Genomic DNA, 12,753 nt, shown 5'->3' with positions numbered 1-12,753 from the left:
TGGGTACAGTCTATGCCTCCGAGCACATGTGGAAAATGGGCTACATTGTAGAATTGTAGCTTGGTCATGTCCAATTCCTGTTGGCTGGCGGGGAATTTGAAGTGACTGTGTAGCTGGGTGAGCATGGCGTCAACAAAAGTGTGGAGGCAGCGTGACATAGTGGGCTGGGATATCCCCCCAGCAGCCGCTACTATCCCCTGGAAACTCCCGGAGGCCAGGAGGTGCAGGCTACACAATACCTGCACATGTGTAGGCACAGCATTGGTACGGCTTGTTGGGTGCTGCATCAGGGGGTCAAGGTCCTGTATTAGCTGCATTATCATTTCCCCATTCAGCCTGTATTTAGCATATATCTGCTCTCTGGTTTGGCCCAGCAAGGTGACCCGCTGGCGGAATATCCTGTCCTGGATCCTGCGTCTCCTCCGTGCTAATCGCTGTAGCCTTCGACGCCTCACCACCATGTACATTCCTGGCATTGTGGGACTCCTAATGCTGCTGATGATGATTGTCCTTATGTGTGATTGGTCAGGCCAGAACCTGTTGGTGATTGGACAACGGTTTTTTAAAAGTAATTTTGCATGGCTTTTATGGTTACCACCTGCTTTAAGTTGTCCTTATTTTGCGTGGCGCTAAATTTGATTTTTGGGTTTTTCGCTATTAGCGATTTTTCTTGAATACCGATTGCGATTCTATAGCGAATTCGCTATTTCTTTCGCAGAATCCGTGGTTTCTCGCATTTTCCGATTCGCTAATGCTCACCTGCCGGGATTCTGTGAATATAATAGCGAATTCGCTATTCTGTGTTTGCGAATTCGCTTTTTTGATGTTGAATGCCGATTACGGAAATTGCGCCCGCAATTGCATTTTCGCAGCGATTGCGGGCGCAATTTTACTTCATGAATCAGTGCTCCTTGATGTATACTGGTACCTGGCCATGGATGTCTTTGTGGGTGTTGCAGAGGCATCTGAACCTGGCTCTCTGTTTGATGGGGGCCAGTGGAGCTGCTGCAGTAAAGGAGTAACATGCTTCCATCTTGGGAGCCTGGAGATCAACCTAGCTGTGTCATTCATGGCCACGTGTAGTTTAGTATGCAGTTTGACCGTGAAGACCAATGTACAAGGCGTTGCTGTATTCCAGCCACTACACAATCATTGCCGACATGACCTTCTGTTGTGTGGCAAATGAAAGGAGGGGAGTCAATTTCTGCAGTTGTCTCAGTGAGCACATGCAGGTCCCGACCACGGTGAACACTTGGTACGACATGGTGAGCTTGGCATCTGTTTTGATGCCAAGGCTTTTTACAACCAGGACTGGCGTAGGGGTAGTATCCAGCTCTCGTGGCCGGAAGAGGTCAGTCAGGGGGTTGTTTCCTGTAGTGATGGCAAAAACCTCAGTTTTGTCTGGATTGATTTTAAGCAAGTTGACCGTCATCCAGTTAACCGTTAACCTAAGTATGTTTTGCCCACGTGCATGAACATGGCAGGTGTTGTCAACCTGGAGGATTATTTGTGTATCACCTGCGTTATTAAACACTTTCCAGTCCATGTGGGCCAGAGCGGCCACAAGTGGATTGAGGTAGATGTTACAGAAAAGAGGAACAGCACTGAGCCGTGGGAAACTCTGCATGTTAGTGCGCCAATATTAGACACCCCATGAACCAGTTGCATGCTTTGTGACTAACCTGGCAGGAAGGATGCAATCCATTGATGTGCCAGCCCATGGATACCCAACTCTGAGAACCGGGACAGTATTTGTTCAAAAATGACCGTGTCAAACACCACTGATAGGTCTAATGGAACCAGGGAGCAAAGCGTCCTGCTGTCAGCTGTGAGTCTAGGTTAGTCTAACACTGACAGCATCACCAGCTCTGTGTTGTGGTGGGTCCTGAAGGCTGCCAGCCATACCAGGAGCAGCTGTTGTTCCTCAACAAAAGGTGACAGAGGAGATGCATTTCCATTACTTTCACCAGGAAGGGGAACTGGGGGATGGACCTGTAACCCTGGCTTCCTTGATGTTAGCGGGACACGACCCATCTCCAGAGATCGGTTAAGCAGGTTAAGCACCTCCCTCTGTACTACAGGTAGGGCCATTCGGAACACCCTTGGTGGGTAGGTGTCTGCTGGTGAGCCTGACTTGACCCAGTCCATCAAAAGGGACAGGGAGTCTCAGTCCATCCTTTAGAGGGAGGTGAGAGGCCTACAGTGGGCTGGGTCCTCCGTTAGTGGGTGTATTATGAATGTCAGTTAAGATATCCCTGACTTTGTGCAGGAAGAAGGACTGCAACTTATTGCAGTCTACTGGACTGGCAGTGGATTTGTGCTCTTGCTTCTAGCTAAGTTCTTTTAAGATTCTGAAATTTTCTTCTGCTTGTTATCAGCATCCGTAATCCGTACCTCGTAGTATTTGGTCTTCCTGGTCATGATGGCTTTTTTTGTATGTAGCCAACACAGCTTTGTATTCTGTAAGCGCCACTGGGTCGCTGGATTTGCAGCATAGCCTCTCATATTGTTGTAGAATTTGATTCCTACCCCTCACGTCCTTGTTGAATCAGGGGGCCCTTTTACCCTTGTTCCTAAGACTTTCCCTACGGCCAAGTGCCACCTTATCTATGGCCTCTCTCAGATTGCAAATGATGGCCTCACTCTCCTGATCAAGGTTCCGTGTCAGGTGTCTTTTAGGGAGGATTCTGTGCAGAGTGCCCACTAAGTTGCCTGCCTTGATTTTGTGACAACCTCGCACCTCTCTCCTTTCCAGAGGAGGTTGCGCTGGTCGACTGGCCAGCGGGTCCCAGCACCTTGTCCGAGAGTGGTCTGACCAGGTGCAAAGACTGATGTCTGTCAGGTCAGCCAGTGGCTAAAGGAGGTTGAGGCAATGTCCCTTGTCATGGGTGCAGGAATCAACAAGTTGTTGTAGCCCTATAGTGGTCATGGCCTACTCCAGTTGACTTGCATGGAACTCCCTGGGCACCTGGTCCCAGTGGTAGTTAAAATCCCTCACCACCAGGAGTTGTTGGTACCATGAGCATAAATCACTGACTAGTTCCTTGAGTAGTTTCCCAAGTAAGTCCTCCAACCTCAGTATGTCTTCCACCCATTTGTCTAGTGTGCGATCTAAAAGCACTAGAGCCCTTATTTCCTCTGCTGAGCAAGTATGAAATTGACCAGGGATCCTGGCCCCTGGACCGGGTCGGGCATGGATGGGCACAGATGGGCTTGCCTTTGGCACACCTTTGGTGTGCCAGCCGTGCGCCCGCTGTGTGCGTCCGCTCCAGCACGGCAATGCCTCTAGTCCAGTGCGGCAATTAAACAGTTCCCTCTGCCCACCCCACCAATCAGACCTGCTGTGCAGCAGCTGATATCCCCGTGAGCACTAGACCCCATTGCTGTGGCAGAACTGCAAGTGCTGCTCTCCTGGGGAGAAACTCGAGTACACAGGACAGGACAGCTATGGATGCAAACAAGAAAAAAGCAGAGGTAGGATATGAGCTAAATGGTCGATCTGAGCGCTAGGAGAGTACAAGGTAACACATCAGATTCAAGTTTTAAACAGTCTAAAATAAGTCAAAAGCATCAGACTTTACTGCGCATTGTCCAAACCACCTAGTGAGGTTTAGCACTTCTCTGTTTCTCTACAGCACACACCCAATGTGCAGAATGTATTAAAGTTTGTCCAGGCAGTGGATTTTTGTAATGGAAGAGCCTACATCCAGTCAAAAACATATGCCATATATCGGGCACATGTTGTCAAAGTTTTCACATGCACTATGCAATCAGATTGTGCACCAGCACATGGGATGAGAGTAGTAGACAGTCATTTTTAATCAATATGGTTCTGTGCTGCTATCTGCACATGTGTAACGCTGTGAGGTAACTTTGGTTGCTGCATGGCATTGCGCTACAATTTAATAAGTATGCCCCAAATATTACTTAGTTTTCATGAAAGAAGGCAGTAGGGTTGAAAATACAATTCCCCAGATTCAGTACAGCAGATGTACTGAGATTAGGAAAATGCATCTTGAAAAAGGACCAGTGCCAATGAAGTCACCTGTTATAAATACTCAACAATGTGTGCTGGTTATCACTGCTACTACACATCGCAGTGGATAGGATGAATCCTGGACTGAGAGAACACACTCTATGTAGTAATCACTGCACACTTACTGAAAAGACTACATAGTATACACAGCTCAGCAGCAAGACCCATCCTCGACCTCCCCAGAAGAACCTGCATCACACCACCCTTCAAGAAGCTACAATGGCTTCTAATACAGAAGTAATCCCAGTTCAAGATGCTGACTCGCACATACAAATCCCTACACAACACATGACCAGCATAGATCAATAAACGCATGACCTTCCACGAACTGAGCAGACACCTACAATCCACCTCCCTCTCCCTTGCAGACCCCCCCCTTGGATTTGCAGAGGCAAGAGCAGAGGATAGCAGAGGACACGCCTTCTCACACCTTGTGGCCAAAGCTTTGAACGACCTTTCCCTGCCCATCAGAACCACCTCATCGCACCGGGAATTCAGGAAAGGACTCAAGACTTGGCTGTTTGACTGAAAAGAGCCCCTTTAAGCAGCTAGCAACTCTAGCACAATGAGATCCTCATGGATCAATCAATCAGTCAATCAATCTGGGGTTTGTAAAGTGCAGATTGCGTGTGTGGTACTTATGGGTGGGAGTGATTACTAGTGTGGCAGACCACCAGGAATCATTCCAAGCTGAATGGGTGGGTCCCAGTATGAGTACTTTGGTCTTGTCTGAGTTGAGCTTGAGGAACCTGTCTTGCATCCAGGTGGCAACTGCCTTCATTCCGTCATAAAAGTTGGTTCTGATGGTTGCAGGTTTGATGTGGAGGAAAATAATCAGCTGGGTGTCAGTGTCAGAACAATGTTGAGTCCCTGACTTCTGGATGATTTGGTTCACTTTTTTAAATGACTGATTGACTGCTTGATTGAATGAGAAAGGAACAAGGTGACATCAGTGTAAGACGGAAGCCAACAAAATAAAATACATTCCATTTCTAGTGTGGGTGCTGCTCTCATTAAATACATTCTGCAAATGTTACCAGAGATTGTGTATGGACTTCAAGTAAGATTTTTAACAAGGGTGCCTCATCTGGGTCACCTTCTGCAGAGCTGTTGGAGGCTCTCTCCTTCTAAAGAAAACTTTGAAATATTTGTACTAAGGGATCTTCTTGCAGAACAGTGTTCATTTGGGTGGGATGAAAAAGCTGTATGTTTTATGGGCAGTCCTGAAGGGTCATTCATGCACAACTCTGGTGCTTTTATGTTGTGCCATACGAGTCTCGCTCCACTTTGATATTTAGGGATGTAACTCTACTCTGTGAGTTCATTTTCTAATGTTTGCTCATCTTTTTATCCATATGTCTTTCCTTCTTTTGTTCTGTATTGCGTTCCTTGATTAAATCTTGTTTCCATCTATGAGCAACAGAAAAATAAATGTATACAGTGCTTGTGAGCTTCGGCTCTGCCCTCGTGGGGATCGACCTTTGAGATCAGTGGAGATGGAACTAGGGGTGGGGTAGGTGCTGCAGCACCCCCATAAAACCTGAATGAGTTTAGATGAATAATGAACAAGAGAATGACCCTTCAGATGTCGGTCTCAAACACTTTCAAATGTCTATTCGTGGACAGCACCCCCACTATACAAATCATTCCAGCACCACCGGTGAACATGGATCATGCTTGTGCACCATGGGCTATGGTATAAGCCTGTTTCACTGATTGCGATCTTGGTGTTCCAGGAGGATGCCCAAAGCACTACCCACATAAAGTTGAAAGGCTATCGCTGAGCCCTTCTGTGTCTGCTTGTTAGAAGGTAAGACCTCCTTCCACTCAACTGATCCTTTCAAAAGATTTCCTTGAACAAGATTGTTTGGTTTTCTTCCTACTTGTTTTTGTTTGCAACATTTTTCTTCCTTCCTTTCCATATTTATTTCTGTCTTCTTTTCTTATGCCTCTTCTTCTTTCTTTCACCCTCATTGGTCATCTCTTTTATCTGTTTTCTTTCTCTCTTCCATTTTTCAACTTTTTTCTCTTTCCACCCCTGTTTCCTCTTTCCTTCCTTCTTTTCATTCTAGTTGTTTTTTTTTTTACATTAATCTGATTCTTTCCTGAAAGAAAGTAAATTTCACCTACACGTTTCTGTTGTTCCAAATCTAAGGCCTCTTGCTAGAGGTGAGAGCAAAGATAACATGGAAGAAATTGAAGAGAGGGAAAGGACAGGACAGTGAGATTGAAGGGAAAGTTAACTTATGAATAAATATAAAAGGTGTTTTCCACAAGATTCAGAACACAAAAACTGGCAAATCGGTGCCATGCTGCCATCCTAGCTAAAACAACAGAAGCAGGATAAGGCTCTTTTTGCAATATTGTCAAGTTTTTTTGCTTTCTAAAGTCATTCACTACCAGTAACGCAAATGGAGGTAGTCTTGGAAAACCTCTATGTCTATTTATGCTCCGTATGTAAACTAGAAAGTGCAAGGGTATGAAAATCTGTTAAATGTCCTGGTTACGCATGGAAGAGTAAGGGAAAAAGGGTAACATGTGGCAGGCAGATCTGCTCTTGAGTTGTTAGGGCAGCAACCTACCAAGTGCTTTGTTCTCCCCTCGAATGTGCAGATTGCCATCCTGTTTAGGGTCTGATTTTTGACCATACTAGGGCTTCACTGACTGGTACTTGTCTGCCTTTGGAGGCCTTCAGGATTTTGAGAGATGGGGGTTGTACTAAACATCACTGTACTGCTCCTATGAGGCAGCACAGAGCTCACGGGGGCAGGAGAAGGATTGCAGGAACAAGATTTGCTGGGACGTATTGGAAGGCATTTGCAATATATGGTTTCGCAATATATGATTTCGCAATATATGCATTTGCATATATGCAAGCCATATATAGTTTGGATTGGGATTGTTAGTTGTGGAATTGTGTTTTGTGGGCTGGATCTGTGTAGTGAAATAATGTGGCATGGTATGCAGTGTAATTATGAATGTATTGTGTGGTATTGAGTGTACTGGAATTATGTGGAGTGGGATTGTGTGTCACATATGGGATTGTGTGTTTTGGAGTCAGATTATCTGGAATGGTATTTTGTGTTGTGGAGTGGTATTTAGTGAAGTTTACTTATGTGGTGTGTTGTTAACTATTATAGCATAATGTGAAATTTTGTAATGTAGATTGGATGTATGTGGTGTGTTGTGTAATTGTGTTGTTGGTTTGAATTATGTAGTTTGTTGGTGAATTATGTGGTGTGGAATGGAGATGTGTAGAGGTGAATTTGTGCGACATGGAAGTGTGCGCTGTTTAGTTTAAATTATGTTGAGTGGTATTATGAGGCATGTTGTGAAGTGTAGTTATGTGGAATGTTGCTATGTGGCAGAGACTGGATTCATGTGGAGTGTTTTTATGCAATATGGAATTGAGCATAATTATGTGGAGGTAACGTATGTGATGCTGAGTGGTATTATGTGGAGTGTAATTATGTTCTGTGATGAATTCTGTGGGGATGAACTGTGGAATTGTGTGACGTGTGGAATTATGTGGCATGATGTGGTGTAAAATTGTGTGGAGTGGAATTATGCAGCATGTTGCAGAGTTGTATTTTGTGGAGGGTTTTTGAGTTGAGTGCAAATATGTTGTGTGAAGTGTAATTATATAGGTTGAAGTGAAATTATGTGTAGTTGAATTGTGTTGGGTGGAGTGTAATTATGTGGTTTGGAGTGGTATAAAGTTGTATGGAAAGTTATTATGTGATGTGGAATTATGTGGTATGGAGTGAAGTGGACATATGTGTTTTTTAATTTATAGGATTGTAATTATGTGGTATGTAATGTATGGTAAAATTATTTATAGTTGAATTGTGTGGCATGGAATTATGAGATGTTCAAATGAAATATATGTTGATACTTCGCAAACTAAACACATACTTTACAATGTTGTTTTTAGTTCCAAAGTACCACAACGATGCATTTTTCAATAATGCATATGTTAGAAATGGGATCTCTGGTCTACTAAGGCTTGCGCCAAAGATAGGCAGAGACAAACACTCGTGCCAGGGCTTCGGAGGTACACGCCAAAGATAACCCCTGCTCACCCCCTTGGTGGCTTAGCACATGCAGTCAGGCTCATCCCGGAGGCCATGTGTAAACATTTGCACAGGCACACAGCAACAACATCCCAGGCACACCACAAAAGAAACTCCACACAAGGTTATATCAAATATAGCCTTTATATTCTCAAAACACATTAGACTAGTAATCACACCATGTACACTGTGCCAACTGGCACTGGGCAATATTTGCAAGGGATTATATACACCTGACAGGGCCACATGGATCACTGTCAGAACCATCCTAAATTGAACTTAGTAAAATTAAAAGAGATCATAAATGTGCAACCAGTAAACACTGGTAATCACTGTACTTAGCATCAGCCTGCAACATGAACTACATTATGCACCGTCTCACATGAGGCGCAAATTACATTCTGCGCCAACCTCACCAGCATAAACACATTATGCAATTCTCTCATAAGTCTAATGCGCATTAGAACCCTAACCTCCTAAGCATAACTCACATTAGGGACGTAAAGAACACAGTGAAACATAATCTCACTAGCATAAACTATGATATGCAGAAAAACCTCATAATCATAAAACACAGTTTAGAGGTATAAAACAGGGTGCGTTAAACATACTACACACATTACATTTCCTAGAACCACATCACATTAGGGCCTGGCGCCCTACAATTCTAACAGTCTCCCTGGCCAACTGGCCATCTCAAACAGGGGTTAGCTAGTATCTTTGTGCGCCCCTTTCTTGAGAAACAATAGTGATTACTTATTGTTGGCGCAGTCCTTGTTACACTGTGGCTGTCAGTGCCTTTATAATATGGTGATAGAGTGTGGTCTCTTGAACACAAATGACGCGCACTTTCAACCTAAACCTAATTGGTTTTTCTTCAGATTCAACAGTTTTGGTTACATATTCAAAAGGAAAAGTTTCCACAAGTTTTTTGTAAACATTGCGATTATTTTTATTCATAAAGCATGTTTTTAGAAATTGTCATCATTTCCAATGGAGAGTTCATTTGAAATCAATAGTATTTTGCGACGTTACATTATGCCCAAAGCATTTCGAGTTGTCAAGGGAACCCTTCGTCAGGGGCCTGTGGCAAACGAAAAACATACAAGACCTTAAATTTCATGTCATTAAAGTTAGGTCTCGCAAGGATTTGTTGCAGGTGGGCAGCCCTACGATGTCAACCGTTTCAAGTGTGACATATGCAAGGACTGGTTCCTGACGGGAGCTAGGGGCTTGAGAAGGACAACGGAGCTCTGGAGTGGGTGATGTGACCCGGGATAACCTCCGCCTCCCTGCAGGAGCGATGTGTAAAAACTGCTGCTCTGCATGGAGGAGCCAGGATGCAAGATTCCAAAAAGATGACACCACAGCGCTGAAGTGCTCAATTTCATAGCTGTTTTGTTGTTGGGGAAACGGAAATTATGATAAGTAAGTATTAAAGGAATAACACGCAGGAGTCTGTTTCCAGACTGATTCCTACTTGTTTACTTCAAAACTTTCACATGGCAGTAATAGCTACTTTCAGCAGCAGACATACCGGAATGAAAAGTAGAAACATTAATTGTGAAGCTCCCGTAACTCCTGTGACCTAGGTGTGTTGGTAGCTCTTACCTGTGTCAGAGCGTTGATTTCTTCAGATGCAAGATAGATATGTAGCTGCACTGATTAGAGGTGTTACATTGAGCAGTTGCTAAATGAGTGACAATGGTTTCCGAATGCGTTACTGTACCCAGGTGACATTGTATTGATACCAAACAATATAGTTTCGGAGTGCATAGACATAACCTCCCCTCTCCTTACTTCCATGAATAATTGCTCCTCAGAGGGTTAGCGCCTCCTGTCATCTCTCGTAGTTCCACCTGTTACTGCGGTCAGTCACCTGGCAGCCATCCAATGCCTGTTGGACCTCCTGTGGTCCTCAATGCTCCTCTTTTGATTACAGTCCAACAAGAGGCATGTTTTAATAGTCTACTATATTGCCGCATCCAGCCTCTCAAGTTCGGGCCTCTGCCTGCTGGTCGCTGGCTCTTGAGTCCCAATTTACACACAGAAAGAAGAGGCCTCAGGTCTCCCTCCATCCAGCAGGTGTTGTATTAATGCACCTAGAGACCTTGCTCCACAGACTAGCTGATTGCGCCGACGGTCTAGGTGCCTACCCGGGCACAGGGAGCTGTGGCCTAACTCTAGTCTGAGAGCATCAGAGGCACCACTGCACATACTGCTTCAGGCTCGGATCCCCGCTCCTCTCACACTCCTGGCTAAATGGACGAAACACCTCAGCCCAGGGCAGTCTAGACCACATAGTCCCAAAACATGTTAGATCACTGTTGCACCCTACCTCAGACAGAAGATAACTGAGGAGGCACTAGAGGGTAGGTCACTGGGTCGTACTGCGATTTTACAATCTCAGGGCCTGATTCACAAAAGTTATCTGAGACAAAATCCTAACTTTATGACTTTCGGTATTCACAGAAGGCATTTAGGAATACTAAAGTTAAGATTTTGTCTCAGTCGATCTTAAATTGAGGTCTTAAATTAAACTTAAGACAAACTTAAGATTGACTGAGACAAAATCCTAACTTTAGTACTCCTAAATGCCTTCTGTGAATACCGAAAGTTGTAAAGTTAGAATTTTGGCTCAGATTACTTTTATGAATCTGGCCCCCAGAATTGGACTGATTACTCATAGATGAAAGCAGCTCATTTTGGAAGGTTTAATCTGACCACAGATTAGCATTTAAAAAAGACTTTGCAGCATTTCTAATCAGAGTAACCAGACTTTATGGGATGCCTGATTGGACCTTGAATGACATGCCACTTTTAAAGTGCTGGAGTAACTGTAACATGTAGCTGATGGAAAACTGCTTGGCAAATTTGGAAAGACACCTGGCAGGCTGGTCACCATGAGGGTGCAGAGGAATACACCGATATTAGAGCACATTTTCACACTGATTCACTCATAGATGCCAAGGTTTCAGATCGGTAAGTGTGACGTTTTCACAATTTAACTGTAATAATGAGTGACATTCACACAGTCTGACTCTTCTCAGTTTTCAGTCGCCTACTGTTAGCGCACTTTAGTTTAGTGACTTCCTTGGAGTTTCTAGCGGCTCAAATGGGTGTAATTTCTGATATTTATATGTTTCCCTCCTGTTCATTGCTTGATTTTGCTCACGAGACAGTGTCACTCAAAGTGGTTGAAATGTCACTCATAATTACACTGAAATTATGAAAATGTTACACATAGCAATCTGAAACATTGGTAGCTATGCTAATTCTACCATGGAGCACATTTGAAAGGTAAACAGCCATTAGTACGCAACTTGTAGTTTACATACCATTGCAACTCAAGCGTAAGAACGCATGCGCTCTAACAACGCGTAGCCTTTACTTGGCATATTATTACTTTGCATGCGCTATTACAATGCATGCGTTGTATTGTGCGTAAGGCTGCGCCCGTATTTGGAGGGAGGAATCAGCGCCAAGATGGCAGAGCATATGAGTAGGCAGCGATGATGGCAGTCAAAGCAGCGGAGTTGGAGGAAGTAGAGGAGAGGTGCTGGTTCCCGGGACGGAACTGCAGGCTCCTGTGCACTGGCTGAAGGCTTTTTGGGCATTCTGCTGCGCCCGGAATTGGAGTGATGACCCAGCACAAAGATGGCAGAACACAAGAGGAGGCAGCGATGATGGAGGTCAAAGCGGCGTGCCTGGAGCAAGTAGGGGAGATGTGCTGGTGCTCGGGGAGGTGCTGGCTGGGGACTTTTTGGGCAATTCTGCTCACGTCACCGCCTTCAAACACAACGCTTGCAGCTGAGGACAAAGGACGTGCACCGAGGAGAGAGAGGGAAGAGTGGCTGTGTATTTTTAAAGGTTTGTGTTTGAGGAGTAGTGTTTTTGGGTTTAGGGTAGTGTTGTCGGTCATCCAGGGTAGTGTTTGTGTGTAGGGACAGAAGTGGGGATGGGAGAGAAATTAGCGTAGTGTTGAGTTTTTTTTTAAGAAAAACAATGCATTGTAAAAGTATGTTGGGGAATTGGAATCCCTTGTGAAGACATGTATATGCATTTTAAAGCACATGTGAAGTAATGGTATGCTGTTGGACTTGGCCCTTTCGTCAGGTTCACCCCTGAACTTTTTGCCTTGAGCTCTGACATGATGGTAGTGATTTTTGGCCTCTGCGCACTTTAGCAATGTGGCCCAGTGTAAAGTGTGTGCGCTCTCTGAGTGTCTGTGGTGAGATTGGCCTTCCATCCCATAGGAATGCATGGGGGATATGTGTGTCCATGGTAATTCCTGATATGAGAGAAGTGCAGGGGAACGTTTAGTATGTGCGAACGTATGGGAATAAATGCTACGCGATGGTGTGCGCAGATTTATTGTGACTAGAGGAGAAGTGCCACTTTTAGAAGTTGGCATTTCTGTGTGCGGTGTGTCTGCCTGCTTGAAGTGAATTGCCTGTCTGGCTTGTGATTGACAGGTGCTGGATGATGTGGGTGGCTCCAGGAGCACGAATGGGTCTGCCCAATGATGACTAGGGAGATCTTCAGGTAGATGGGAGGGAGGAGTAGCACCTGGGACCTGAATAGGGATGTGCCTTCCATTCACAATGCTGGCTCCACTTACTGCGGCGCTTCTGATATCCCTGG

The sequence above is a fragment of the Lissotriton vulgaris genome, chromosome 4_1 (assembly GCF_964263255.1).
Source record: "Lissotriton vulgaris chromosome 4_1, aLisVul1.2, whole genome shotgun sequence".
Classification (NCBI taxonomy): Eukaryota; Metazoa; Chordata; class Amphibia; order Caudata; family Salamandridae; genus Lissotriton; species Lissotriton vulgaris.
This window is presented reverse-complemented; position numbering follows the sequence as displayed.